The sequence below is a fragment of the Oryctolagus cuniculus genome, chromosome 13, assembly GCF_051225735.1.
Source record: "Oryctolagus cuniculus isolate XC-2025 breed Fujian yellow rabbit chromosome 13, ASM5122573v1, whole genome shotgun sequence".
Taxonomy (NCBI): Eukaryota; Metazoa; Chordata; class Mammalia; order Lagomorpha; family Leporidae; genus Oryctolagus; species Oryctolagus cuniculus.
Window position 1 is genome coordinate 33,012,858 of NC_142879.1, and position 27,280 is coordinate 33,040,137.

The window sequence follows — 27,280 nt, forward strand, 5'->3', positions numbered from 1 at the left end:
ACATCATATTATACTTAGCTGTGTATGTCATTGTCTGAAATAAATGTAAGAAATTGGGATATAGAGGTAGTCTCAGTTTCATTTTGCATACTGCAGATCCTATGTTAGTTGATACTTTGTGTGTTAAAACCCCTTTCTAAATATTGTTTGCAGTAGTTGAAAGGGAAGTAGACCAGGTTACCTAGCAGGATATTTTTTCCCAAGTAAGGGTGGTGGCTTAATGTCAAGTAAAGCAAGCGTTCCTTTTACATTGCATACTACTCTTGCACATTCAATAATGCAGGCCTTTAGTGCTTGTGGCATTTACAAAAGAATTCAGATGTAAGATTAGAACTGCTATTCATGTACATCATGCATCTTATAAAAAGACTTATTTATTTATTTGAAAGGCAGAGTGACACAGAGAGAGGGAGAGAAAGAGAGAAAGATCTTTGACCTGCTGATTCACTCCTCAAGTGGTCACAATGGAAGAGGCTGGGCCAGGCTGAAGCCAGAAGCCAGGAACTCCATTCAGTTCTACTATGTGGGTGACTAGGTCCCAATAGTTTCATCCAATAGGTTAGACATATAATAAAGAATAATGTAATTTTAAAAACTTCAATTTTAATAGTTATTTTGCATCTATTGCCCAAATGAATAAAGTGGGTGTGACCATAAATGAAACAAATAATTAAGAAAGAGTAGCAGCCAACGCCACGGCTCAATAGGCTAATCCTCCGCCTGTGGCGCTGGCACACCGGGTTCTAGTCCCGGTTGGGGCACCAGATTCTGTCCCAGTTACTCCTCTTCCAGGCCAGCTCTCTGCTGTGGCCCGGGAGTGCAGTGGAGGATGGCCCAAGTCCTTGGGCTCTGCACCCGCATGGGAGACCAGCAGAAGCACCTAGCTCCTGGCTTTGGATCAGCGCGGTGCACCAGCTGCAGAGCGCTGGCCGCAGCAGCCATTGGAGTGTGAACCCATGGTAAAGGAAGACCTTTCTCTCTCTCTCTCTCTCTCTCTCACTGTCCACTTAGCCTGTCAAAAAAATTAATTAATTAATTTATTAATTAAAAAATAAAATTAAAAAAAGGAAGAGTAGCATCAGCATTGATGTAAGAACTTCAGAATGGTCTTTCATTATAAATTACTTTCTCTCCAGTGAAAGTTTCTTTATAAAGGAAATAGAAGGAATTCATTCTTAATATGCTTGACTCTTCCTCCTGAGAATCAGTTCTGGGACCATCCTTTTCCAGAACCCATGAATCCAGTTTTCTGTATCATTCTCTTTATGTACACACAATGGAGATGCAAGCCATGTGAGGATTACTGCATAGCACATGGCTGTCAATGTGCATACAAGACTGAAAGAACAATTGTTTCTGCCTGGTTAGCAATGTGAAATATATCCTGCTTCATCAATTTTCTGCAAAGAAAACTAGAATTTCAGTAATTCCATACTATAGGCTGAATTTCAGGATTCCTCATTTAGAGAAGAATGAGCATGGGAAATTATCCAGAACCACAGCTCTTTGCTGTTCCTCTCTGAATAAAGAAGTTGGAACTTGCTTCCCCATATTCTTTCATGCAGGACAGCACCATTCAGCAACTACTCTGAATCCATAACTTTCCAGATAACAGTCAGGAGAGAGAAAAAAAAGCAATGACTCCTTACCTTTTAGCTTGTTTGCAGAGAACCTGGTTCTAAACTCTGCCAAAGCAATGCTGGAAATAATGGCACCAGTTAGGACAATATTTAACAAAGCGTTTTGAGCTGGCACCAAGCTTCCGTTAATGGAATTAAGAAAGATCTGCCAGCATTCTGGGGAAGATGATTCCCACAGTTCCCCTCCAAAATGTTTTCAAATATGCAGGGGAAAAAGAGAGAGAGAGAGCAATGAATAGAGCAAAATGCCTCATGGACAATTTTCCTAAGCTGGGATGAATTATGTTAGTTTCTGTTCCCTGATCAATACCTTCTCCCCAAGAAATATGTGGATAGCACTACTACATTTATCAGCAGAAAAATAGCCACTTGACCCTACGGCTGCACTTTTTGTTGATATTTTCAATAACATCTGGTCTGTAAAATTGTTGGCCCGTTCCAGAGCCTCTTGCTCCGGCAGCTGCATGAATTTTGCCCACAGAGTAACTCCTCTCTCAGAGGTTAGGAAACCAGAACAACACCACTTTCATTGCTAGATCACTTAACCACAAAGAGAATTCTAATAAGTTTCCATGGAAAGGCCCTTTGGCCTAAGAAATTCAGAAGGAAGAAGCACTATTGGCAAATGCATGCACTTGGTTGTGAGGAGATCTTGATTTAAGTTCTAACTCTATCTTTGAGCCTCAGTCATACAAAAATAAGATATTGTAAAGTTGAAAATAAAGTACAACTATCTTAAAAATGTTTTTTATAAAATTACCTAAGTTACACCATTTAACTCAGAAGTATCACATTGACCTGCTGGTCTGAAGGAACAACTTAGAATTTTAGGAAAATACGTAGGGGCTGATGTTGTGGCATAACTAGTTAAGTCACTGCCGGTTATGCGAGCATTCCATATGGGAGCCAGGTTGAGTCCCAGATACTCCACTTCTGATCCACCTCCCTGCTTATGTACCAGGCAAAGCATTGGAGGATGGCCTAAGTCATTGGGCCCCTGCACCTATATGGAAGACCCAGATGAAGCTCCTGGCTCCTGGCATCAGGCTGGCTCACCCCTGGCCATTATGGCCATTTGAGGAGCAAACCTGTAGATGGAAGATTTCTCTCTGTCTCTCTCTCTCTCTCTCTAACTCTGACTTTAAAAACATCCCATATGGGCGCCGGGTTCTAGTCCCAGTTGCTCCTCTTCTAGTCCAACTCTCTGCTGTGGCCTGGGAAAGCAGTGGAGGATGGCCCAGGTGCTTGGGCCTCTGAACCTGCATGGGAGACCAGGAGGAAGCACCTGGCTTCTGGCTGCGGATCGGCGTAGCGCGCCGGCTGTAGCAGCCATTTGGGGGGTGAACCAACAGAAAAGGAAGACCTTTCTCTCTGTCTCTCTCTCTCTCTCTCACTGCCTAACTCTGCCTTTCAAAAAACAAAAACATATAATTATAAAAAGAAAAAGATATTCTTCATCTAAACATGTTTTAGAAACTTCTCATTTTTGACAATATGTCAAAATAACACAGAATCCTTTAGTCTTCTAAATCTCATCTATAATGTGCCACAAGCTTGAGCTGAAAAAATTATGCCACAACTTGGAGAAACCCCTGAAAAGAGTAGACAAATGAATTTAGATGTAGGAGGGACAAGCAGCTCAGGGAAAATAAGGAGTATATGCTACAAAGGAACAGGTTGGGAAAAACCATTTTGATTGTGCTCGCTTCTCACCCCAACATTGTTCTGACAGAATCATTGGTCATTTCATCACAATTGCAAAGAAGACTGAGCAATGTCATACCATGTGCCCAGGTGGTAGAGAGACCACAGGGCATTTAGAGGTTCATGAGATGGGAATGTAAATGAGAAGGAATATTTATTTGTCTCTCCTGCTTATTACATAAACTAGGTTATTACAATCACAGAAAAGAACTCTTAGATATCAGTAGTAGTAAGGGTGATGGAGCAGGGAGTTGAAGTGAGGGGTAGGGTTAACTGGTGGGAAGAAAGAAAATGAGTAATGGTTCAGTCTATATTTAATATCAATATTCTTTTTCCTGAAGCATATTTCCCAATACCCCCTTAATATTTCAGGGATGTAACAAATCATGTTTAGCTTCTCTTAATGTAGACCCTATTACACAAGACATTGATGCCTTCAGAGAAATATGAGCTCATAGTGAATAACGAAAAATTTCAAGAGTTACTTGCCATCAAAGAAAGGTAATATGTTGAAATATTTATGCTATGGGACCAGAATGAACACATTAGACACAAATTAATTTAAAATAAGAATAATAAATTTTTCAAGGAGCTATAAACACACATGATAATTTGAAATAGAGAAACTTTGTTTTTAAAATTAACTAAAAATTAACACTGGATAAGAGAAACATAGTTGAAACAAAGTAGTTAATAGCTAAATTGAGGCCGGCACCATGGCTCAACAGGCTAATCCTCAACCTTGCGGCGCCTGCACACCAGGTTCTAGTCCCAGTCGGGGCACCGGATTCTGTCCCGGTTGCCCCTCTTCCAGGCCAGCTCTCTGCTGTGGCCAGGGAATGCAGTGGAGGATGGTCCAAGTATTTGTGCCCTGCACCTACATGGGAGACCAGGAAAAGCACCTGGCTCCTGGCTCCAGATCAGCGTGATACGCCGGCCGCAGAGCACCGGCCGTGGCAGCCATTGGAGGGTGAACCAATGGCAAAAGGAAGACCTTTCTCTCTGTCTCTCTCTCTCTCTCACTGTCTACCCTGCCTGTCAAAAATAAAAAAATAATAAAATTAAATTAAATTAAAAATAGCTAAATTGAATAGCAATTTAGATGTGGCTAAAGAACAAATTAGTGCTCTGGGAAGTAGGTTGAAAAAAATTTTCTAAAATTACCAGAGAGAGAGAGAAAAGATTGCCAAAATATAAAAGTTACAGATAATTAGGGAAGACTTGCTAACATTCTTAAATAGTCAAAAAAGGAAGAAGAATTTCAAAGAAATTCCATTAATGAAAGATTTATAAGTGAAAAGTGTCAAACAGTATAGATAAGAAAAAGCTATAACTAAACATATTATAATGACATTTAATAGTATTGCATAATTTTAAAAATTAATGTTTACTGTTTAAAATGAGATCACAAAAGAACAAGAATCAGATCAGATTGACAATGGGCTAGTCTCCCTAATTTACATATTTTTCTTACAACACTTGATCTTGTAAGAAATTGTATTTCAAATTGTTTTAAAAAGAATTCTGAATCTTGGTATCCTCTTCTATTTCTTTCTTTAAGGTTTTGTAATTTTCATTGTAGAGATCTTTAATGTCCTTGGTTAAGTATATTCCAAGGTATTTGATTGTTTTTGTAGCTATTGTGAATGGGATTGATCTTAGAAGTTCTTCCTCAGCCATGGCATTGTCTGTGTATACAAAGGCTGTTGATTTTTGTGCATTGATTTTATACCCTGCTACTTTGCCAAAATCTTCTGTGAGTTCCAATAGTCTCTTAGTAGAGTTATTTGGGTCCCCTAAATAAAGAATCATGTCATCTGCAAAGAGGGATAGTTTGAGTTCTTCCTTCCCAATTTGTATCCCTTTAATTTCTTTTTCTTGCCTAATAGCTCTGGCTAGAACCTCCAGAACTATATTGAATAGCAGTGGTGAGAGTGGGCATCCCTGTCTGGTACCAGATCTCAGTGGAAATGCTTCCAACTTTTCCCCATTCAGTAGGATGTTGGCTATGGGTTTTTCATAGATTGCTTTGATTGTATTGAGGAATGTTCCTTCCAAACCCAGTTTGCTTAGAGTTTTCATCATGAACGGGTGTTGTATTTTATCAAATGCTTTCTCGGCATCTACTGAGATAATCATATGGTTTTTCTTCTGCAGTCTGTTAATGTGGTGTATCACATTGATTGTTTTGCACACATTAAACCATCCCTGCATACCAGGGATAAATCCCACTTGGTCTGGGTGGATGATCTTTCTGATGTGTTGTTGCATTCTATTGGCGAGAATTTTATTGAGGATTTTTGCATCTATGTTCATCAGGGATATTGGTCTGTAATTCTCTTTCAGTGCTGCATCTTTTTCCGGCTTAGGAATTAAGGTGATGCTGGCTTCATAGAAAGAATTTGGGAGGATTCCCTCTTCTTCGATTGTTTTGAATAGTTTGAGAAGAATTGGAGTCAGTTCTTCTTTAAATGTCTGGTAGAATTCAGCAGTGAATCCATCTGGTCCTGGGCTTTTCTTTGTTGGGAGGGCCTTTATTACTGTTTCAATTTCTGTCTCAGTTATGGATCTGTTTAGGTTTTCGATGTCTTCCTGGTTCAATTTAGGTAGGTTGCATGTGTCCAGGAATCTATCCATTTCTGATAGGTTTCCCTGTTTGCTGGCATACAAGTCCTCGTAGTAATTTCTGATGATTCTTTTTATTTCTGTGGTGTCTGTTGTTACGTTTCCTTTTTCATCTCTGATTTTATTGATTTGGGTCTTTTCTCTTCTCTTTTTAGTTAGTTGGGCCAATGGGGTGTCAATTTTGTTTATTTTTTCAAAAAACCAGCTCCTCGATCTGAAAATTGGGCGGAGCCAAGATGGCGGAATAGTAAGGGCGCGCACCGATAGTCCGGGAAAATTTAGTTTAATAAAAGGGGAGTTACGGTAGCCTCAGAAAAAAGAACCAGGATAATATTGCAGAGGAAACCCTTCTGGATTGAGTGGTAGTGAATCGGAGGACCTACTGGGAGAACAAGGTCGCCCACCGCGCGGAAGCTGAGCCGCGGGACCGAGCCGCTGGAACGCGAGGTGAGCCGAACCTCAATAGCCCGAGACACCGGCAGGCAAGCGGAGAGAGGAGACTAGAGGGAACGACCCCCGGGGGGGGGGGGACTTCACCAGGCTAACTGGAAGAGAGAGAGAGGTGACTGGTACGGACACGGGTTTCTCTCTCTCCGCTCACCTCTCAAGGGCGAGCAAGACAAAGAGCAGGCGCCATCTTGGACATACGTCATAAGCAGAGCGACCTCAGGTCTGCACCGGCCCTGAGCCTAGCAGAAAAACCTGACTCTGGGCGGGGCGAATTAACAGGAGATTAGGACCTAGTAAATTTGTGCTGCTACTGAACTGAGACTGTGAAAAAAGAGACGGTGGGGGAGAGAACTCACGGAATTCACGTGAGCACTCTCCAGAGACGCTACAATTCTGTAACTTTGGGAACCCAGTGGGAGACTGAAGGAGAATTTGAGCCCACTCTGAGGGCTGAACAGATTCCCTGTGTGGTCCTTGGGAAAGAGCTTCTGATCTCTGGTTCCTGTGGGTATATCATTTGCCTGCTAACTACCTCCAACTTTGTTCAGCTGTGCAGAATAACTTCCCTTTTGAATCAAAAAAAAAAAAAAAGAAAGAAAGAGAGAGAGAGAGAGAGGTTTACCACGCCTAACCTGGGAGTGTCACCTTTGGCACACCAAACAGAGCTCTCAGGCCACACCCATCTCAAGCCCTAAGGCTCCATCAAAAACAGATAGTCCACTTAATCTAGAGCCATAGTATAACAAGAAAAAGCACCATAGTGAAGAAACCAAATATCTCCAATATGCCAAATAACAAACGCAAAAACCAAGGTAATAAAAACAAGGAAGTCACCATGAAGCCCTCAAATGAAAAAGACACCCCAATTCAAGATTATGAGGATGATGATATAGAAGAAATGCAAGAAGCAGATCTCAAAAAATTGATAAGAACATTAAGAAGTTCTCAAAAACAAATTCTTGAACTACAGAAATCCTTAATGGACAAGATAGAAAATCTCTCTCGTGAAAATGAAATATTAAGGAGGAATCAAAATGAAACGAAACAACTAGTACAACAGGAAACTGTGATAGTGACTGAAGTGAAGAATTCAATAGATCAAATGAAAAACACAATAGAGAGCCTTACAAACAGAATGGGTGAAGCAGAAGAGAGAATATCGGACTTAGAAGACAGAGAACAGGAAAGGATACAGTCAGACCAAAGAAAAGAAGAGGAAATTAGGAATCTAAAACATATTGTCGGGAATCTTCAGGATACTATTAAAAAACCCAACATTCGGGTTCTAGGAGTTCCTGAAGGCATGGAGAGGGAGAAAGGATTAGAAGGCCTTTTTAGTGAGATAGTAGCAGAAAACTTCCCAGGTTTGGAGAAGGACAGAGAAATCCTAGTACAGGAAGCTCACAGAACCCCTAATAAACACGACCAAAAGAGATCCTCACCACAACACATTGTAATTAAACTCTCCACAGTGAAACAGAAAGAAAAGATCCTAAAATGTGCAAGAGAGAAACATCAGATTACTCTCAGAGGATCTCCAATCAGACTCACAGCTGACTTCTCATCAGAAACAGTACAAGCTAGGAGGGAATGGCGAGATATAGCCCAGGTACTAAGAGAGAACAACTGCCAGCCCAGAATATTATATCCTGCCAAGCTCTCATTTGTGAATGAAGGTGAAATAAAGACTTTTCATAGCAAACAGAAATTGAAAGAATTTGTTGCCACTCGTCCAGCCCTGCAAAAGATGCTTAAAGATGTGTTACACACAGAAACAAAGAAACACGGTCATCAATATGAAAGAAGGTAAAGGAAGGAAACCAAGGAAGGAAAGCTCACAGCAAAAGATAACAGGGAATTCAAAGCATATATTAGAACTTATCTTTGGCAAATGGCAGGGCAAAGTTACCACTTATCATTAGTCACATTGAACGTGAATGGCCTGAACTGTCCAGTTAAAAGACACCGATTGGCTGATTGGGTTACGGAACAAAACCCATCTATTTGCTGCTTACAAGAAACTCATCTTTCCAACAAAGATCCATACAGACTGAAAGTGAAAGGCTGGAAAAAGATATACCATGCCAACAGAAATGAAAAAAGAGCAGGCGTAGCCATCTTAATTTCAGACAACATAAACTTTACCACAAAAACCGTTAAGAGAGACAAAGAGGGACACTACATAATGATTAAGGGATCAATTCAACAGGAAGATATAACAATTATCAATGTATATGCACCTAACTACAGGGCACCAGTTTATCTAAAAGACTTGTTAACGGACTTAAAGAGAGACTTAGACCCCAATACAATAGTACTGGGGGACTTCAATACTCCACTCTCAGAAATAGACAGATCAATAGGACAGAAGATCAACAAGGATACAGTAGATTTAAACGACACTATCGCCCAAATGGATCTAACAGATATATACAGAACTTTCAATCCTACAGCTAAAGATTTTATATTCTTCTCAGCAGTACATGGAACCTTCTCTAGGATTGACCACATACTAGGCCATAAAGCGAGTCTCAGCAAATTCAAAAGAATTAGAATCATACCATGCAGCTTCTCAGACCATAAAGGAATGAAGTTGGAAATTAGCAACTCAGGAATCCCTAGAGCACATGCAAACACATGGAGATTGAACAACATGCTTCTGAATGAACAATGGGTCATAGAAGAAATCAAAAGAGAAACCAAAAACTTTATGGAAGTAAATGAGGATAACAGCACAACATACCAAAACTTATGGGACGCAGCAAAAGCTGTGTTAAGAGGAAAGTTTATATCAATAGGTGCCTACATCAAGAAATTGGAAAGGCACCAAATAGATGAGCTTTCAATTCACCTCAAGGATCTAGAAAACCTACAGCAAACCAGACCCAAATCTAGTAGGAGAAGAGAAATAATTAAAATCAGAGAAGAAATCAACAGGATTGAATCCAAAAAAACATTACAAAAAATCAGCCAAACGAGGAGCTGGTTTTTTGAAAAAATAAACAAAATTGACACCCCATTGGCCCAACTAACTAAAAAGAGAAGAGAAAAGACCCAAATCAATAAAATCAGAGATGAAAAAGGAAACGTAACAACAGACACCACAGAAATAAAAAGAATCATCAGAAATTACTACGAGGACTTGTATGCCAGCAAACAGGGAAACCTATCAGAAATGGATAGATTCCTGGACACATGCAACCTACCTAAATTGAACCAGGAAGACATCGAAAACCTAAACAGATCCATAACTGAGACAGAAATTGAAACAGTAATAAAGGCCCTCCCAACAAAGAAAAGCCCAGGACCAGATGGATTCACTGCTGAATTCTACCAGACATTTAAAGAAGAACTGACTCCAATTCTTCTCAAACTATTCAAAACAATCGAAGAAGAGGGAATCCTCCCAAATTCTTTCTATGAAGCCAGCATCACCTTAATTCCTAAGCCGGAAAAAGATGCAGCACTGAAAGAGAATTACAGACCAATATCCCTGATGAACATAGATGCAAAAATCCTCAATAAAATTCTCGCCAATAGAATGCAACAACACATCAGAAAGATCATCCACCCAGACCAAGTGGGATTTATCCCTGGTATGCAGGGATGGTTTAATGTGTGCAAAACAATCAATGTGATACACCACATTAACAGACTGCAGAAGAAAAACCATATGATTATCTCAGTAGATGCCGAGAAAGCATTTGATAAAATACAACACCCGTTCATGATGAAAACTCTAAGCAAACTGGGTTTGGAAGGAACATTCCTCAATACAATCAAAGCAATCTATGAAAAACCCATAGCCAACATCCTACTGAATGGGGAAAAGTTGGAAGCATTTCCACTGAGATCTGGTACCAGACAGGGATGCCCACTCTCACCACTGCTATTCAATATAGTTCTGGAGGTTCTAGCCAGAGCTATTAGGCAAGAAAAAGAAATTAAAGGGATACAAATTGGGAAGGAAGAACTCAAACTATCCCTCTTTGCAGATGACATGATTCTTTATTTAGGGGACCCAAATAACTCTACTAAGAGACTATTGGAACTCACAGAAGATTTTGGCAAAGTAGCAGGGTATAAAATCAATGCACAAAAATCAACAGCCTTTGTATACACAGACAATGCCATGGCTGAGGAAGAACTTCTAAGATCAATCCCATTCACAATAGCTACAAAAACAATCAAATACCTTGGAATATACTTAACCAAGGACATTAAAGATCTCTACAATGAAAATTACAAAACCTTAAAGAAAGAAATAGAAGGGGATACCAAGAAATGGAAAAATCTTCCATGCTCTTGGATTGGAAGAATCAATATCATCAAAATGTCCATTCTCCCAAAAGCAATTTATAAATTCAATGCAATACCAATCAAGATACCGAAGACCTTCTTCTCAGATCTGGAAAAATTGGAGATGAAATTTATATGGAGGCACAAGAGACCTCGAATAGCTAAAGCAATCTTGTACAACAAAAACGAAGCTGGAGGCATCACAATACCAGATTTCAGGACATACTACAGGGCAGTTGTAATCAAAACAGCATGGTACTGGTACAGAAACAGATGGATACACCAATGGAACAGAATTGAAACACCAGAAATCAACCCAAACATCTACAGCCAACTTATATTTGATCAAGGATCTAAAACCAATTCCTGGAGCAAGGACAGTCTATTCAATAAATGTTGCTGGGAAAACTGGATTTCCATGTGCAGAAGCATGAAGCAAGACCCCTACCTTACGCCTTACACAAAAATCCACTCAACATGGATTAAAGACTTAAATCTACGACCTGACACCATCAAATTATTAGAGAACATTGGAGAAACCCTTCAAGATATTGGCACAGGCAAAGAGTTTCTGGAAAAGACCCGGGAGGCACAGGCAGTCAAAGCCAAAATTAACATTTGGGATTGCATCAAATTGAGAAGTTTCTGTACTGCAAAAGAAACAGTCAGGAGAGTGAAGAGACAACCGACAGAATGGGAAAATATATTTGCAAACTATGCAACAGATAAAGGGTTAATAACCAGAATCTACAATGAGATCAAGAAACTCCACAACAACAAAACAAACAACCCACTTAAGAGATGGGCCAAGGACCTCAATAGACATTTTTCAAAAGAGGAAATCCAAGTGGCCAACAGGCACATGAAAAAATGTTCAAGGTCATTAGTAATCAGGGAAATGCAAATCAAAACCACAATGAGGTTTCACCTCACCCCAGTTAGAATGGCTCACATTCAGAAATCTACCAACAACAGATGCTGGAGAGGATGTGGGGAAAAAGGGACACTAACCCACTGTTGGTGGGAATGCAAACTGGTCAAGCCACTATGGAAGTCAGTCTGGAGATTCCTCAGAAACCTGAATATAACCCTACCGTTCGACCCAGCCATCCCACTCCTTGGAATTTACCCAAAGGAATTTAAATTGGCAAACAAAAAAGCGGTCTGCAGCCTAATGTTTATTGCAGCACAATTCACAATAGCTAAGACCTGGAACCGACCTAAATGCCCATCAACGGTAGATTGGATAAAGAAATTATGGGATATATACTCTTTAGAATACTATACCGCAGAAAGAAACAACGAAATCCAGTCATTTGCAACAAAATGGAGGAATCTGGAACACATCATGTTGAGTGAAATAAGCCAGTCCCAAAGGGACAAATACCATATGTTCTCCCTGATCGGTTTCCAAAAAGGAAACCTCCTGAAGTGATACGGACTCTATGGGAAACGGTGACTTGATCAGCATAGTCCTGACTGTTAATGAACAACTTAATACATTATCCCTCTTAGTAGTTTTTTATCTGTTCTACTTAATATGACTGGTTTAATTCTGTAATTAATACACAGTTATTCTTAAGTGTTAAAAATTAACTGAAATGTGATCCCTGTTAAACATAAGAGTGGGAATAAGAGAGGGAAGAGATGTATAATTTGGGACATGCTCAAGCTGACTTGCCCCAAATGGTAGAGTTAAAAACATACCAGGGGACTCCAATTCAATCCCATCAAGGTGGCATGTACCAATGCCATCTCACTAGTCCAAGTGATCAATTTCAGTTCACAATTGATCATAATGAAAGGACTAAGAGTCAAAGGGAGCACATAAACAAGTCTAGTACCTGCTAACACTAACCGATAGAATAAATAAAGGGGAGAGTGATCCAACATGGGAAGTGAGATACTCAGCAGACTCATAGAATGGCAGATGTCCTAAATAGAACTCTGGCCTCAGAATCAGCCCTAAAGGCATTCGGATCTGGCTGAAATGCCCATGAGAGTATATCAGGCATGGAAAGCCAAGACACTCTGGCAAAAGATCTCTGCGAGTGAGATCCCAGTGGAAAGAACAGGTCTTCAAAGAAGGAGGTACCTTTCTCTGAAGGGAGGAGAGAACCTCCACTTTGACTATGACCTTGTCTAAACAAGATAAGAATCGGAGAACTCAGAGGGCTTCCATAGCCTTGGAAACTCATGACCGGAGCATAGGGAGACTACTGATGCCATAGACAGGAGTGTCAATTGGTAAAGTCAACAACAGGAGTCACTGTGCACTTACTCCTCATGTAGGATCTCTGTCCTTGATGTGCTGTGTATTGAGATTTAATGCTATAATGAGTACTCAAACAATATATTTCACTTTGTGTTTTTATGGAGGTGCAAACTGTTGAAATCTTTACTTAATGCATACTAAACTGATCTTCTGTAAAAAAAAAAAAAAAAAAAAAAAAGAAATTATCAACTCCCAACTTGACTCTCACTGGGATTAAACACGACAATAGGTCTGATCTGATTTCATCATCATTTTAAAAAAAAATCATCTATTATTTCTCACTTTATGTTTCTGTGTGAGAGCAAACTGTTGAAATCCTTACTTAATGTATACTAAGCTGATCTTCTGTATATTAAGATAATCGAAAATGAATCTTGATGTGAATGGAAGGGGAGAGGGAGTGGGAAAGGGGAGGGTAGTGGGTGGGAGGGACGGTATGTGGGGGAAGCCATTGTAATCCATAAATCGTACTTTGGAAATTTATATTCATTAAATAAATGTTAAAAAAAAAACAGCTCCTCATTTGGCTGATTTTTTGTAATGTTTTTTTGGATTCAATCCTGTTGATTTCTTCTCTGATTTTAATTATTTCTCTTCTCCTACTAGATTTGGGTCTGGCTTGCTGCAGTTTTTCTAGATCTTTGAGATGCGTTGAAATCTCATCTATTTGGTGCCTTTCCAATTTCTTGATGTAGACACCTATTGATATAAACTTTCCTCTAAACACGGCTTTTGCTGTGTCCCATAAGTTTTGGTATCTTGTGCTGTTATTCTCGTTTACTTCCAGAAAATTTTTGATTTCTCTTTTGATTTCTTCTATGACCCACTGTTCATTCAGGAGCATGTTGTTCAATCTCCATGTGTTTGCATGTGCTCTAGGGATTCCTGAGTTGCTAATTTCCAACTTCATTCCTTTATGGTCTGAGAAGCTGCATGGTATGATTCTAATTCTTTTGAATTTGCTGAGACTCGCTTTATGGCCTAGTATGTGGTCAATCCTAGAGAAGGTTCCATGTACTGCTGAGAAGAATATAAAATCTTTAGCTGTAGGATTGAAAGTTCTGTATATATCTGTTAGATCCATTTGGGCTATAGTGTCGTTTAAATCTACTGTATCCTTGTTGATCTTCTGTACTGTTGATCTGTCTATTTCTGAGAGTGGAGTATTGAAGTCCCCCAGTACTATTGTATTGGGGTCTAAGTCTCCCTTTAAGTCCCTTAACAAATCTTTTAGATAAACCGGTGCCCTGTAGTTAGGTGCATATACATTGATAATTGTTATATCTTCCTGTTGAATTGATCCCTTAATCATTATATAGTGTCCCTCTTTGTCTCTCTTAACAGTTTTCCATGCTCATGGATTGGAAGAATCAATATAACCAAATGTCCATTCTCCCAAAAGCAATTTATAGATTCAATGCAATACCAATCAAGATACCGAAGACCTTCTTCTCAGATCTAGAAAAAATTATGCTGAAATTTATATGGAGACACAAGAACCCTCGAATAGCTAAAGCAATCTTGTACAACAAAAACGAAGCTGGAGGCATCACAATACCAGATTTCAGGACACACTACAGGGCAGTTGTAATCAAAACAGCATGGTACTGGTACAGAAACAGATGGATACACCAATGGAACAGAATTGAAACACCAGAAATCAATTCAAACATCTACAGCCAACTCATATTTGATCAAGGGTCCAAAACCAATCCCTGGAGTAAGGACAGTCTATTCAATAAATGGTGCTGGGAAAATTGGATTTCCACGTGCAGAATCATGAAGCAAGACCCCTACCTTTCACCTTACACAAAAATCCACTCAACATGGATTAAAGACTTAAATCTATGACCTGACACCATCAAATTATTAGAGAGCATTGGAAAAACCCTGCAAGATATAGGTACCGGCAATGACTTCTTGGGAAAGACCCCAGAGGCACAGGCAGTCAAAGCCAAAATTAACATTTGGGATTGCATCAAATTGAGAAGTTTCTGTACTGCAAAAGAAACAGTCAGGAGAGTGAAGAGACAACCGACAGAATGGGAAAATATATTTGCAAACTATGCAACTGATAAAGGGTTGATAACCAGAATCTACAAAGAAATCAAGAAACTCCACAACATCAAAACAAACAACCCACTTAAGAGATGGGCCAAGGACCTCAATAGACATTTTTCAAAAGAGGAAATCCAAGTGGCCAACAGGCACATGAAAAAATGTTCAAGGTCATTAGTAATCAGGGAAATGCAAATCAAAACCACAATGAGGTTCTACCTCACCCCAGTTAGAATGGCTCACATTCAGAAATCTACCAACAACAGATGCTGGAGAGGATGTGGGGAAAAAGGGACACTAACCCACTGTTGGCGGGAATGCAAACTGGTTAAGCCACTATGGAAGGCAGTCTCGAGAGTCCTCAGAAACCTGAATATAACCCTACCATTCAACCCAGCCATCCTACTCCTTGGAATTTACCCAAAGGAAATGAAATTGGCAAACAAACAAGCTGTCTGCACATTAATGTTTATTGCAGCTCAATTCACAATAGCTAAGACCTGCAACCAACCCAAATGCCCATCAACAGTAGACTGGATAAAGGAATTATGGGACATGTACTCTATAGAATACTATACAGCAGTCAAAAACAACGAAACCCAGTCATTTGCAACAAGATGGAGGAATCTGGAAAACATCCTGCTGAGTGAATTAAGCCAGTCCCAAAGGGACAAATATCACATGTTCTCCCTGATTGGCGACAACTAACTGAGCACCAAAGGGGAAACTTGTTGAAGTGAAATGGACACTATGAGAAACAGTGACTTGATCAGCTCTTGTCCTGATGGTTGATGTACAATGTAATACTTTATCCATTCTAGTATTTTTTTTGTTCTAGTACCATTTGTTGGACTCTGTAATTAACACACAATTATTCTTAGGTGTTTAAATTTTAACTGAAAAGTGATCCCTGTTAGGAATTTGGAAAACATTATGTTGAGTGAAATAAGCCAATCCCAAAGGGACAAATACCACTTGTTCTCCTTGATAGGTGACAACTAACTGAGCACCAAAAAGGAAACCTGTTAACGTGAAATGAACACTATGAGAAACGGTGACTTGATCAGCCCTCACCCTGATGGTTGATGAGCAGCTTAATATGTTATCCCTCTTAGTATTTTTTTTTTGTTCGTTCTACTTAATACTTGTGGTTGAATACTGTAATCAATACACAATTCTTCTTAAGTGCTGAAACTTAACTGAAAAGTGTTTGCTGTTAAATATAAGAGTGGGAATAGAGAGGGAAGAGATGTGCAATTCAGGACACGCTCAAGCTGACTTACCTCAAACGGTAGAGTTAGAAACATGCCAGGGGATTCGAATTCAATCCCATCAAGGTGGCATGTACCAATGCCATCTCACTAGTCCCAGTGATCAATTTCTGTTCACAATTGATCATAATGATAGGACTAAGAACCAAAGGGATCATATAAACAAGAATAGTGTCTGCAAATACTAGCTGATAGAATCAAAAAGGGAGAGAATGATCCAACATGGGAAGTGAGATACACAGTAGACCCATAGAATGGCAGATGTCCTAACAGCACTCTGGCCTCAGAATCAGCCCTTAAGGCATGCGGATCCAGCTGAAATGCCCATGAGAGTATTTTAGGCATGGAAAGGCAAGACACTCTGGGGGAAAAAAAAAAACCTAAATGAAAGATCTCCGTGAGTGAGATCCCAGTGGAAAGAATGGGTCATCAAAGAAGGAGGTGCCTTTCTCTGAAGGGAGGAGAGAACTTCCACTTTGACCATGGCCTTGTCTAAAAATGATCAGAGTCAGTGAACTCAGGGGGCTTCCATAGCCTTGGCAGCTCATGACAAGAGCCTAGGGTGATTACTGATGCCATAAACAAGAGTGTCAATTTGTTATATCAACAACAGGAGTCACTGTGCAGTTACTCCTCATGTAGGATCTCTGTCCTTAGTGTGCTGTACATTGAGATTTAATGCTATAACTAGTACTCAAACAGTATTTTTCACTTTGTGTTTCTGTGTGGGTGCAAACTGTTGAAATCTTTACTCAATGTATGCTAAACTGATCTTCTGTATATAAAGAGAATCGAAAATGAATCTTGATGTGAATGGAAGGGGAGAGGGAGTGGATAAGGGGAGGGTTGTGGGTGGAGGGACGTTATGCGGGGGAAGCCATTGTAATCCATAAGCTGTACTTTGGAAATTTATATTCATTAAATAAAAGTTAAAAAAAAAGAATTCTGAATCTATGATTTTAGAATATAGCTAGTCTATAAATTATTTTATTTAGTTAAAACTTAAGAAGAGGAGAGTGAGAGCGAGAGAGCGAGAGAGAGAGAAAGAGAGAGAATCTCCCCATCTGTTCACTATTCAAATGCCCACCCTTGCCTGTAACAGCCAGTGCTGGGTCAGCCTGAAACCAGGTGCCAGAAACTCAATCCTGGTCTCCCACATGAGTGGCAGGGACTTAACTATGCGAGCTGCCACCTGCTGTCTCCCAGAGTCTGTATTAGCAGGAAGCTGGAATGAGGAGTGGAGTCTGGATTCAAACCCAGGTACTCTGATATGAGATGCAGTTACCTCAGGTGGTGTCTTAATTGTTATGATAAACACCAGCTCTGTGTCTATTTTTTTATAGAGGCATGAAATAAACAGTTTTCCAAACATCTGTAAATTCTGGAAGTTTTTCTACACAAAGAGCCCCTTTGAAAATATTTTACAGAAAGTTGTCTGACAAAAAGAAAATAAATGTAGGAAGACACCCCAAGAAGTAGCAAAAAAGCATTAATAAAATTAGCAACATTTTATATTGGCTACCATAATTCAGAATTAAAACTCTGGGTGATGGCAATTGAGAGATGCAATATTTTATGCCTATATGCATGAATTTAAAAAATTGAAGAGAGGCCGGCGCCGCGGCTCACTAGGCTAATCCTCCGCCTGTGGCGCCGGCACACCGGGTTCTAGTCCCAGTCGGGCCTTCGGATTCTGTCCCGGTTGCCCCTCTTCCAGGCCAGCTCTCTGCTGTGGCCAGGGAGTACAGTGGAGGATGGCCCAAGTGCTTGGGCCCTGCACCCCATGGGAGACCAGGATAAGTACCCGGCTCCTGCCATTGGATCAGCGCGGTGCGCCGGCCGCACTGCGCTGGCCGCGGCGGCCATTGGAGGGTGAATCAACGGCAAAGGAAGACCTTTCTCTCTGTCTCTTTCTCTCACTGTCCACTCTGCCTGTCAAAAATAAAAATAAAATAAAATAAAAAATAAATAAAAAAAATTGAAGAGAAAAATAATCATAAGTAAGGACTTTGGAATAATCATATGAAGAGAGAATGTGTAATAAAACATTCAGGCCAGGTAAAGATATGTTTTTAATTGAAGGCAGGAAAGAAGAAAACATAATATAGAATGTGTGAGGGCCGGCGCTGTGGCTCACTAGGCTAATCCTCTGCCTTGCGGCGCCGGCACACCAGGTTCTAGTTCCGGTCGGGGCACCGGATTCTGTCCCGGTTGCCCCTCTTCCAGGCCAGCTCTCTGCTGTGGCCCGGGAGTGCAGTGGAGGATGGCCCAAGTCCTTGGGCCCTGCACCCCATGGGAGACCAGGATAAGCACCTGGCTCCTGCCATCAGATCAGCGTGGTGAGCCGGCCGCAACGCGCCGGGCGCGGCGGCCATTGGAGGGTGAACCAATGGCAAAGGAAGACCTTTCTCTCTGTCTCTCTCTCTCACTGTCCACTCTGCCTGTCAAAAAAAAAAAAAAAAAAAAAAAAAGAATGTGTGGTAAATATAAAACACTAAGTAAGGTTTTATAAATAAGTATTTAACCCTACTTCAGTATATATAAGTGAATAAAGATCCAAAACTAGATTATAACATCATACAACTACAATACTACAATATAAAATTACAGTATTTTTATGACAAAAGACACGCTTAAAACAGAAAGATATGAAAACATTGGAAATAATGGAATGAGAAACTATTAACTAAATAAATAAAAAAATAAATCCAGATATTAACTTTAATATTAGAGAAAAAGAATGTATGGTTAACTAAAAAAGATAAGTAGGAAGTATATAAATATCAAAATATTGACAAATGATTATTGGGAACCAAATATGCGCCCACAAATGTAAACTTAAAATATTTAAAGCAACAATTGAAATAATTATAGTGAGAATGAGCAATATATTTATATATTTGAGGAAATATATAAAATTAAATTTTGAAGTCAAAAAGTATTAACAAAAAGCAATAATTTGGAGGAACATAAGACTGTTCAGGGAGAAGAATGTTTCACATAAACTATCATATTGCTAGAGAGATAAGATATTGCCTTCATAAAACAATCAGATATTGTAGTACAAGTACAAGGCAGGAACAAAGCAAAAATGATCCACTGAAATGGTTGGGAAGAACTGAATTGGAAAATTGTATATAAATATAAAAATGATCATTTAAAACTTTTGAATATTTTCTTCTATGTGAAAGGAGTAACATAAGGGAAACATTACATAATGCATTGCTATTACTATTACCATTATATGACTATGTAGAAACAGGTAAATGACTAATGGATTTCCTAAACTAAGAGGACATCATATGTATCTCTCAGTTGATGCAAATACTGTCTACTGAGGACTCACAGGTGAGTCTCCTGTTGGGAATTGCCCTCAATATCAAGGAACTCCCCTCCCCAAATTTAGGACTTGCCTAAGATTATGGCCTCCTCAAATGATCAAAGGTGAATAGCTGGCTGATGTGAAAACTAAAAGATTGACCCCATTTCCTTTTATTTAGGACAACAGTAAACTCCTATAGAATCAGCTAAGGTGTCAATCAAGTGTATTGAAGCTCAGCTTCTCTTATGCCCTGTCTTGTGTTATTCATTTCCTATAGGTTTGTTGTCCCAAAGCACTTCCCAATAAAGGTGCTGCATGCAAGTTTCTGTGTCAGAATTTGTACAAATGTCCTACAAGTATTTTATATGGAAGGTGCCTCATTCAAGTGAAATGCAAATGAAATATGTATATTCATTAATGGACAAAAATTAGTTAATACCAAGGCAAGTTTAGATAGGGAAAATCTCTTCCATTTAATTGGGATGTTTAGACCATTTACATTTGATATGATTGTTGGTATGGCCAGGTTTTGATCTATCAGCTTATTCCTATTTTTTCTATACTTTGTTCCCTCTGTCTTACTTATCCACCCTTTGCTTATGCATGATTTTGTAGTATGATGCACTGGCCTTTGAAAAATATTATTTCTACAGCTAGTGCTGTGGCATAGCTGGTAAAGCTGCTGTCTGCAGTGCCAGTTTCCAATAAGGGCTCCAATTTGAGTCTTGGCTGTTGCACCTCCAGTCCAGCTTCCTGCTATGCACCTGTGAAAGCAACAGAAGATGGCCCAAGTACTTGGGCCCCTGTACCCATGTGGGAGATCTGGAAGAAGCTCCTGGCTCCTGGCTTTGGATTGGCCCAACTCCAGCCATTTGGGGAGTGTACCAATGGATGGAAGATCTCTCTCTCTCTCTCTCTCTCTCTCTCTAACTGCCTTTCAAATAAATATAAAAACAATTGCAATGACGGCATTTTCATTGCTTTAAAAAAAAGGAAAAATAAAAAAAAATTGATTCCCTGATGTATGCAGACCCTCTGAATGTTGACAGCAATCATTACAGCATTGAAAGAGTCACACTTATCAACATTCCCAGCAGGCTCGACAAGAAAGTCGGTAAGTAATGGGAGATGGGGAAATGCACAATGGTAGACACCAGTTTGTTAAAAACCAGATTTCGCTGGAGAGTTCAAACTTTGCCACTGGCAACAAATACTGTCCATCATACTTTGTGAAATGACTGATTCACTTTGTTCATTTTCAAAAAAAGTCCTTAAAATACTCTAATCCAGATAACCACTATTTGTGATTCATTCTTGTGAATAAATGTGGTATTTAGTCAAAAAAGTGGGTGGTTCTATTCAAAGAACAGCACAAATGATTTTCCTTGAGATAGCCATTGCACTTCAATATGCAGTAGAAGTGCTTTATATATAGTTTGTTATCTTGAACAGAATATTAGAAAGACATAATACTTAAGTGTTGGAATTCAATACAATTAATAATTCTAGTTGCCTAAGCAAGGGCATTATAAAGTGAAATTGGAATTTTTAAACTACAGTTATGACAGAAAAAAATATGAACATAAACATGGTTTATTGAAACTGCCTTGATTTGTTCTAAGATACCAGACATTTACCCACAGCTGCTTTTCACCATCAGTGCAAGTTTCAACCCAGTAAAAAGAGCAAACAATACCTTAATACTGTGGCTTACATACTGTGCACCCACATCCTCTGGAGTGCATTATACACTCACAGGCTATTACTAGATATTTTAAGATTTCAAGTTAAAATCAATAATATTCAACATCTATTGTATATTGTACAAAATATTGTCTAAAGATAATTCAGTTTCAAAGTGGATTCCACTATACTATTCTTTATGATAACATGTCTTTGATAGCTGAGTTTTCAGTGCTTCCTGTCATAAAAAAATTATTCAAAGTAGTAAATGATAGCAAGCCAGAGTTAATATTGGTATTAGGATCGGCTGATGTCCATAAGACTTTCCCAGATTACCTATCAACACTACAACAAAATATCTAAGGCAACTACTTTATAAAATGAAAAAGTTTGCTTGGCTCATAGTTTTGAAGGTTCTCAAGTGTAAGACTGAGTGACTCCACTGATCTAGTGACTATCAGGGTAGCAGATGGTGGATAATATAGTGTGTACTGAGAAAGGCTCACAGCCAGCCAAGACGCAGAGAGGGAGATAGTGGATCCTGAATCAGGCTTTAATTACAACCCTCTCATGAGAATCACTTTGTAAGGACACACCCCCAGTAACCTAAGGACCTCACTCAAGGTCCCACCTCCGTAAGTTTCCATCTCTTTCCAGAGTTACCATCCTGAGGACCAAATCTTCAGCAACTGGACCACTGGGAAACATTCAACATCCAAACTAATATCCAAATCACTGCAATCTATATGGGCAATCTCTGTCTGACACCGAGCATAGGCCCTAAGAAGGGAAAGTGATTGTGTTATTGTTTTCTTATCAACATCGTACTTACTTCTCGGTTTGTGACAGGTGAAAGGCAACATGGTTTTCTTAGTTTCACAAAATAACTTTAAAGTCTGCCTTTATTTAGCCCCAGTTCAAAGGATAGGAAGATATTGTGAACCAGGGAAGTTCTAGCATCTGGAGCACTGTTCTCTTTTCCAGAAGGGCTTGTGTGCTGCCTGTCATTTTTCCTTCTCACATAGATTCCCTCGCCCAGGACCAGCTCTGCATATAACCTGAAGAGACAGGACGCAGTTTTTGATGCCTGGATGACTCAGACAAGGAAGCTTGACAACCGAGCAGCAGCCACTCGGTCATTCAGTGTGGGAGCTGAGCAGCCCCTCATCCTCAGGCTGAACCCACATGGCCTAATGTGAATCAGAGATATCCAATCACACTTGTCTTTGAAAAAAGCCTGGGGTTCTCCAGTTTGAACTGATCCTTGAGCCAAAGATCCAGGCCATTTGCAGAGATCTTGGCAATAGGAGCCTCAGCTGTCAACAAGCAGAAGCTGTGAGTTAACACGAACACATTCAGTGAGGTGAAGTTAAGGGAAATCTATTTTCCAAATCCTACATCGAGACATCTGACATTTTTGGTGGTGCTTTAGAAAGAAGCTGGCTCTTTCCAGGATAATTTTTTCCCAAAGAGTATAAGATCTTTGTCTTGGGCTTCATCAATTAGCAGTTCTGAAAGGAGAGTGACATACCTTTACTTTTGAATTATCTATGAAATAATACTTTGCTAAAAAGAACCATGTAAATGAAAAGATCATTGAACTGGCAAGAGTTTGGTGCATGGTCTACCACTTGCTGCCATAACTGTTTTTAAGATCTATTTAGTTATTTAAATGTCAGATTTACAGAGAAAGATGGAGACAGAGATCGTCCATCCACTGGTATGCTCCACAGAAGACTACAACAGCTAGAGCTGAGCCCCACTGAAGCCTGGAGCCAGGAATTTCATCTGGGTCTTCCACATGGGTGGCAGGGACCCAAACAATTGGGCTATATTCCCCTGCTTTTCCTAGACCATTAGCAGGCAGCTGGATCAGAAGTGGAGCAGCTGGAACACATACTACTACCCATATACGATGCTGGCATTGCAGGCAGTGGCTTTACCCTCTGTGCCACACCAGCCATTTTTTAAAAAAATATTTATTTGTTTATTTGAAAGACAGAGTTATAGAGAGGCAGAGTCAGAGAGAGGGAGGAGTCTTCCATCTGCTGACTCACTCCCCAAATGACTGCCACAGCGGGAGATCAGCCGATCTGAAGCCAGTAACCAGGAGCTTCTTCCAGGTCTCCCACACTGGCACAGGGGCCCAAGGACTTGGGCCATCTTCCGCTGCTTTCCCAGGCCATAGAAGAGAGCTGGTTAGGAGGAGGAGATTCAAACCAATGCCCATATGGGATGCCGGCACTGCATGAGGCAGCTTTACCATCTATGACACAGCGCCAGTCCCAACACGCCAACCAATTTTAAAATTGGGTTTTTAAAAAATAGTTTATCAATTTTTGAAAAGTAGACATGAGAGAGAGAGAGAGAGAGTGCTTGCATTCACTGGTTCACTCCCCAAGTGGCCACAACAGCCAGGTTGGGTCAGGCCAAATTCAGGAGCCCAGAAATCCATCCAGGTCTCCTATATGGGTGGCAGGATGGGGACCAAGTACTTGGGCCATGTTTCACTGCCTTCTAAGATATATAATCAGGAAGCTGGATCTGAAGCAGAGCAGCCAGGACCTGAACTTACACTCTGATATGGGATGCCGGCATGACAAGCAGTGGCTGTCTTAATCTGCTGCATCACAACACTGGTTCTTGTAATAGGACGTCCTATGTTTTATTTTCTGTGTCTCTACTTTCTATGCTGCTATCCAGATCTTCATTACTCCTTGCCTCCAAGATTTCTACAGGCCAGAAAGCAGGAGCTACATGAAATCAACATATCTTCTTATATTTCATCAAACTGCTTGAAGAGAGATTAGTTACTAAGTCTTAAATGATGAAGTCTTCCCTTACTTATTCTGCCTGTCATATTCCCTAGGACTTCCCACCAAATCAAGGCTAAGAACAGAAAAGAAGCACATTGATTGAAAGATGCCTGTGAATGTGAAAAAGGCCTTTGAACACAGTGATAAAGCTTGTTGGAAAAAATGATCTTCATTGCAATAAAATGAAACAATAGAATGGAGTAATACATCATAACATTGCAGCATTGGCCATTAAGTTTCTGATTTCCTAGGATCAGAATGTCAGATTCACTAGCAATTTTGATGATCATCTGCAACCTTTTCAACTTTCAGTTGAAGAAATTGAGGCTTTCTGATTTTAGAACCAATAGTTACAAATACTTCAAATCCTGATCTATAGTTTCTTTTTAAAAAAAAATGAGTATAGCAGTCTGTCACATAAAGAGATGAAAGTCCTTCTGAAGTTACCAGTTGTTGAACTTGGGCTTTCCTTGCGGTTCAATTTTTGCCAAGTTCTTAGCACAGTTAACACTCTTACAGTGCTATCTCTATGCTCCCTTTCCCATACCATAGAAATGTGAAATTTAAGAATGCAGTGTAACATCAGGTTTCCCTTCACTGACATTGATTTTATTCTGGTTAGCTTTAATATATATCAGCTGATTGCAATTAGAGATTAACTGAATTGATACCTCTTGAGTCAAAGTGACTCCTGAATATGGAATAAAGCAAGCCTGACATCTTTTTCTCTATTGATCTTTAAAAAAAATATATTTGTGTCAGTCTAAGAGAAAATAAAAGCCTTGAGTCTATTAAACAAGTGATTTGATATACTGAAGGAGGTTTGCAAAAATTCCATGGTGATTTTCCAGGAATGATTCTCAGAACACTGAAGAATTCTCCCTAGGAAAGCTACTGCTTTTGTGACAATTGAAAAGGTAGACAGTCAGGAAGCCAGTACTGAAACTATTCCATTTGTTCACCTAATAACCCTAACCATGACCCAAAATCAGAGTTACTATTTCCATTCATACACAACCAGTTCTGAGAGAGAGAGAGAGAGAGAGGAGAGAGAGAGAGAGACAGAGAAAGAGAGAGAGAGAGGGAGGGAGGGAGGGAGGAAGGAAAGAAGGAAGGAAGGAAGGAAGGAAGGAAGGAAGGAAGGAAGGAAGGAAGGAAGGAAGGAAGGAAGAAGGAGGAGAGAGAGAGAAAGAAAAAGAGAGAAAAAGAAGCAGAAAATGTTTATTTATTTGAAAAGCAGAGTGCTAGAGAGAAGGCGATGGTGGGGAGAAATCTTCCCTTTGCTGTTCATCCCTCAAATGACTGCAACAGCCAGGACTGGGCCAGCCAAAGCTGGGAGACAGCATCTGGCTTGAGTTGCAGTGGGTTAAGCTGCCTGCCTACAATGCCAACATCCCATATCAGCACTAGTTCAAGTCCTGGCTGCTTCACTTTTAATCCAGCTTTCTATTACTGTGCCTGGGAATGCAGCAAAAGATGGCTCAAAGTGTTTGGACCCCTGCCCCAACATAAGAGAGCTGGATGAGACTCCTGACTTCACCCTGGTCTATCCCTGGCCATTGTGACAGTTTGGGAAGTGAACCAATGGATGGAAGAACGATCTCTCTCTCTCTCTCTCTCTCTCTCTCTCTCTCTGTCTCTCTCCCCTTCCCTTCCTCTCTCTGTAAATCTGCATTTCAAACCAATCAATCAATCATTTTAAAAAAATTTTTAAAAAGCCAGGAGCCACAAACTCTGTCATGGTTTCCCATGTGGGTGGCAGGAACCCAAGTACTTGACCTATCGTGTGCTGCTTCTCAGGCATTTTAGCTGGATCAGAAACACAGTGGCCTGGACTTACTGGCAATCTGATATGGTATTCAGACATTGCAAGTGGTAGTTAATCCACTGTGGCGTAACATCTGCCACTTGCAACTAGTTCTTAATAGTTAGGAAACTGTTGGCCACAATGGGACACTGACATTGATCACCACACCAATTCATTCCTGAAAAATAAGTAGAACTTGAACACTGGAACCCTGCTTCAGAAAATGCTCACAGATACATGATCCTTCTTTCTAGCAAAAGTCAAACAAAGCATCAAGAATATAAACACTTCTTTTAGCAAGAAAATTTGGCCTCTCTTGCACATGCTGGATTTTATGTTATTGTAATTCATGGGCATAACCTACTCTGCAACTGTCATCATAGGTACATGTGGGTATGGGCAAACTTCTGACTTTGTGGCTTCCACTATTGAGCAACAAAGAGTAAAAATGGCTGCTCATGAGAAAGTGAGGTCAGGAACAGCATAATGTTTCACTGTTCTGATTACTAAGTGAGCAGCTTGGGAATAGGAAAATAGGAAACTGTGTATGTCACAGTTCTGCAGAAAAAAAAAAACAGAAGTAATAGAATGTAGACATAAAGCTAGTTATTTTAAAGTGTTGCATCATAGGATTTTGGAGCATAGAAAATCTGAAAACTGCAGAGCTGGAAACCCAGGGAAGCATCCATGTTGCAGATCAACTCCAAAGGTTGTCAGAATGGAGATATGGGAAAAGTCGAAGAAGTGTGAAGGCCTTCGGTTTGCAAAACTCCCTCTTCTTCAGGGAAGATCAGTCTGTTGTCCTATTCAGATCCTCACCTGGTTGCATGAGTCCCACTCACATTACAGACAGCAATCTGCTCTACTCAAAGTCCACTGGTTTAAATGTAATCTTTCATAGCCAAAAATATCTTTCACAGGCACATCAGGAACATATTTGACTAAATATCTGGACACTATGGCCCAGTGAAGTTGACAGATAAAATTCACCATCATCAGGTTGAAGCTGAACTCAAGTTGAAAAGGCCCAATCATGAATTTCATCATTAGGAATCTAAACTTCCATCTGAAGGTGAAATGGAATCATCAATGAGTTTTAAGCAGGAGTGTCATTTGAGCAGATTCACGAGTAGGAAAAATAGCTCTGCTAAGAATGTAGAGAACAGAAAAGGGTAATGAACTGGCACATGGATGATCTCTCTCTCTCTCTCTCTCTAACTCTGCCTTTCAAGTAAATAAATAATCATAAAAAAACTTTTAAGCATAATTCCAAGATGAGCCCAAAGCACAACCCTTTACATGGGAAACTCCTTCCCTTTGAGTTCTGGTA